Below are 5,000 nucleotides of genomic sequence, written 5' to 3' on the forward strand. Positions count from 1 at the left end.
CATGATAGTTTTATTAAAATCTAACTTTAGCCAAGCAGCTATTTTTAGAGAGGTACCTGATTGGCCAGTTGTAACAACGTCATTAAAATTGAAATATGCGCGGCATTGGGAACGAGAACTTAAAATAGCTTTGCGAAACAAAAAATAGATATTAAAAGGCTATGATGGGGCATGGGGATCCATTCTCTTACCTCATCCTTTTGTTCTCTATTATATTCCCAGAGGTTTTTCCCCGGGTTAATCCGGTTTTCCTCTCTGATATAAAATGAGTTTTTATTTGATATTCCTTCATTTTGCCTGATTTGCTTTTATTAACAGTCAAAGAAAGCTCTCGAACTCACGTACCGAGATATGGTTGACACTTCAATAAAGTGATTGGCAGTGATTGACACTCCATAGAGAATATAACTGACCCTAATGCATATGAAGCTTGGATTGTTTGGAAGGATATGTTCCTATATATTTGTGATTTCCATGCGCCTTATCGGCAGAAAAAGGTCAAAGCTCAAAATCTCCCTGGCTTACCCCGGACCTAAAGAAGTTAATGTTTAGTGAACATGACCAAATGAAAAAAAAACTCGCATCAAGGGTCAAGACAAATGAAAACTGGGAGGGTTTTAAAGCTATGTGAAACAAATTCAATACAGCGATTAAACGAGCGAAAGCGTCATATTTCAATTCGTTTTTTAAGGACGATCGTCGTAACATGACGAACACATGGAAGGAGATAAATAACATTCTTGGTAGAACCCTCAGCCCACTAAAGTTCTTAGCCTAATAATTGGCGATACCACTAACACATCCGCTAGTAAAATCAGTGATGCACTAAATAAGAATGTCATTAACTACAGGCATATTTCCTAATGATTGGAAGGTAGCTAGAGTCTCTCCCATTTACAAAGGGTGATATAAAAAAAGTACCGTATTTCCTCGATTAAACGCCCCCGGCGTTTAATTAAAAATTGGCCGTTTTGACCCGGCGTTTTTTCGAGGCCGGCGTTTATTAATGAACAAGGTGGCCTTGAAGTCCCTATTACAGTGCAATGCGCGTTATCCTCCCAGAAAGGACAACACATGAAGAGACTGAAACAACTCGCGATTCAAACGACAATGAGCACTACAACACAAGAAAGAAAGTGCGTCAATAAAACAACATGAACACGGATACATTGCTATATTTTATTTCGCTGTGAAGCAACTATCCCAGTTCTTTTACGCCGGTATTTTTCCTTTGAACGTTTATTAAAATACCAAAACAGCATACGGTACTTGGCATGTCGTAACAGTGCCATTCAAGATGCCATTCAAGAGGTTACTATTTACTTGTAACCGGTCCTTGTGACCTCGACCCCGAATAAACGCCGGGACCCCGATAAAACGCCGGGGCCCCGATTAAACGCCCCCGGAGTTTATTCAAAAATCGGCAGTTTTGACCCGGCGTTTTTTCGAGGCCGGTGTTTAATCAGGGTCCGGCGTTTAATTGAGAGAATACGGGTTATCCAAATAATTATAGGCCAATATCTGTCTTACCAATTGTGAGTAAGCTTTAACCAATTTTGGTTTGTTTAATGCGGCATGACTTCTTGCTGATACACTGTTTGTCTTTCGTCCCTACCATTCCACTTTAACTCCCCTACTTGAAGTAACCAATGACTGGTATTCTAATATGGATAATGATTTAGCCAAGCCTTAAAGCGGAGCTCCCTGGTTGTTTATTCTTACTACCTGTAGGGTTAGTGAAAATAAAAGGTTTCGATTTGTCCGCGTTGGAATGTTTCCGGTTGCTGCTTTAATCATTTTCTTTACTTTCTTCTTTCGAAAAATTCATTGCCTAACTAGTGAATTCCACAGTAAATTTTACGCTAAAAACCGATATCGCGTGAATCACGAAGCAATGAGTACGATATCGGTTTTTCGAGTGAAATTTACTTCGGAATTCATCAGTTTGGCAATGAATTTTTCTTGAACCGCATGCTGAGTTTTAAAAGAAAACAAGCACACCCTCGGCGAGCGAATGGAAAAGGAAAAAAGCCATTTAGTTCAAGGTCAAAGAAGAGTTTTACTAAAGTACTTTATTCCACTTTATCTCTGAAAACGAGATCATTCACATTTTGATGTATTTCATTGAAACACGCCAGGTTGGCTTGGAACATGCAAGTATCGGCTAGTAGGACTGCTTTTCATATATAGTAAAAAACAGTGATATTCTTTGATCGTTCCTTTGGCAATATAACTTGTATAATACAAGATTCATAAACATTTGCCTCTCAGTAAATTATAAGTAACTACATTACCATTAAACGTAACAATGGTATTATTTGTATTGTTACAACAATAATAAACTACTCATTTTGCAGATGTGTGAAAGATGAGTAGGGTAGGAGAGAGGTACTGGAGAGGATCAGGGAGGGGTAGAATAGAAGGGAGGAGACGTCTAGTTCTTTTTTAGACTCCCTAAAAGACCAAGCCCCTCCTTTTTTTTTAACTACACCTTCAAAAAAAAGAAAAATCCCTTTTTTAGACAGTTGATAAAAATAAAACAGTTTAAAAAATTTGAACTGGTTTGAAAAAAAATTAACCGGTTTAAAACAAATTCAAAACCAAGAACAAGATCAAACCACAACACATACACGTGAAGTGGTCACCTTTGTTGAATACGGGCTGAATACAGTTCCCATAGTTGTGACTGTTATGATGTAACAGGGACCATAACCGGTTCACTGTCTGATATTTCATGGCTGGTGCCAGAGGACCATCTGTGTTTAAGCTGGGGTCACTTAGATCTGGTTTCAATAATTTTTTTACAATGCCCCCCAATCAAAATGACATCTACTAGTGACACTTTTTCAGTGTGCATGGACTTAAATAATGATCAGCTTGGCGAGAACAGCATCTGTTGCTGAAATCACCCAGTAAAAATTGCTACTAAAGCAAATAATCTGATCATCACAGGTTGGAATCACACACTGCAGGCATCACGAAAATATAGTGTCGAGACAAAATGTAAAGTGACTGCGTACCCAGTAATAGAATAAATAATTTTGGACAAGAAATACTATTTGACTCTGTCACTTATAAAGCTCTGTCACTTATAAAGCAAGTGAATTGCTGATTGTGAATGAAATGAAGGAATGACATTTGTAATTGCATTTGGAGCAATAACTTATTTTTATTGACACTAATTGAACCAATTTAAACCAATTTTTATCAGGATGTAAGCAATCGATATGAAGCTGAGATGACAAAAATCGAGCGAGGACGCAATGCGACTGAAAGCTGTAATGTTTACCGGCAAGCAGATGATTTTACGTGTAGCAGAAGCCTCCTTACATCGATAGTCGTACGCCTAGTACACCACTGACTACTGTTTCCTTTCGACTGGTTGGCCAAAAGGAGACTCTAACTGGTCAAAGTGCAGAACAAAAGCCAATACAACAACAGCAGAACTGGTCAAGTTCATAATGAAATGCACATACCGTTTTGCCGAACCCATGTTGCACGGAAAACAGAAGGGTTATCCAGGAGTCCATTCCAGTCTATACAAAGTTAATTCGTTTCAACAGCCAAAGACGGGGTTAGTCCGTAATATAAAAGGTCCAAACTCTAGCCAGAAATTTTATAGCCTGCCTTGCTAACTATTAACTGTTAAAAGTGCGTTTAATCCCAGACAGACTTGCAATGTGAAGATTCTGCCCCAGGCATACTCGATCTCTGACCGTAATGACCGATCGACGAGTGGACGGGATGGTGAAGAAGACGGCGTTTGTTTCGCAGTTATCGTAGTGTTTTCTCCGTCTGGTGGTGGAGAGACATCATTAAGTCTTAAAGTCCGCAAGTCACCTGCACCTCGTGAAGAAATAAGGGGTGTTACGAGGTCGGCAATGGTTGAATTGCCCGCCTTTTGAGCCAGACGGAGTCAAGTTATGGTAAAGAGTTTCCAAGCGGCTCGCAGTGTAAATAGTTTATACCTTCCCGAAAAAAGCACCCCAATAGGAATCAGGGCTCATCTGCCTCATGTTGTTCTGGATTTGGAGTGGATCCGTGCCCAGCTTGGAGACTTTATGCACTAGTCATTTGTTTCCCCCACCCCCCGACCCCCGGGGATAGAGGGGACATATGGGGAAGTTACGCCACAATTACGCCTCTAGGGGGTAGGGAAATTACAAGATTTTCGTTCCTCTGCCCTACCCCTCTGGGGACATACAGGGGGAAATATCGGGGAATTCTTACCTAGGAGGAGTGGGACTGAAAAGAAACGAAGAGCAATGGTAATGAGTATTTTCACACGGGCAAAATCATTCTCGTCCCCATCGCCCTTTTCGTTTCTCTTAGTCGGCGGGGCCTTGGCACGAGAAAACGAAGGGCTCTGGAGACATAGGATTTTCGAATTTTTTGATTGGCTAATGGAAAACAAAGAGATACTAAGCGGAAGTGAAAATGTCATGTGTATTAAAAAGAACAGCGGTGCGTTTAACATGGAAGACTTGGGAGAAGACTCTCCCAAAAAAATTATGTTCAACGTTCCCAATAGTTGTCGTTGTTGTAACAAAACGGTTTTAGTTAAAAACCATCCGGTTGATATTTTCGGGGAAAAAAGCATTAAAGAGCCAGAATTGTTAAACGTGCTTCAGTTTTTAACCGGAAAAGAAATTAAGTATGACGATGGTTTGCCGAAAAAATTCTGCCAACCGTGCTTCAGGAAGGTGAAAAATATTATAGAATTCCGCGCTTTGTCACTGGCAACACTTTCTGCACAGGAATTGTTGATTAGAAAGACTCGTATGAAGCGAGTGCGTGGCTCGCAGCAGGTTGGAAAATCGATGAAGGGGTAGTTTCTAAAGAAACTGTGGTGCTGCGTCGGTGGGGAAGTAGTATACAAAAATTTGGTTTTATCAACGGAGTTGATAATGTAAATTGGCCACCGTACAGAGATTCTAAAAGCTGACGTTTCGAGCGTTAGCCCTTCGTCAGAGCGAAAATCACCTTCTTCGAGTCAACAG

At 40.3% G+C, this 5,000-nt stretch overlaps 1 protein-coding gene across 1 annotated transcript in view; it reads left to right on the forward strand.

The window, feature by feature from the left end:
- Positions 1-5,000, forward strand: part of LOC138000555 (uncharacterized) — a 12,944-nt gene that overhangs the window by 4,597 nt on the left and 3,347 nt on the right. The window contains exon 4 of the mRNA XM_068847048.1: positions 3,212-5,000. This exon is cut by the window's right edge and continues 262 nt beyond it. The gene's annotated coding sequence lies outside the window, so the exon portion shown is untranslated. The remainder of the gene's footprint in view (positions 1-3,211) is intronic.

Source organism: Montipora foliosa, chromosome 4 (genome assembly GCF_036669935.1).
Source record: "Montipora foliosa isolate CH-2021 chromosome 4, ASM3666993v2, whole genome shotgun sequence".
NCBI classification, from domain to species: domain Eukaryota; kingdom Metazoa; phylum Cnidaria; class Anthozoa; order Scleractinia; family Acroporidae; genus Montipora; species Montipora foliosa.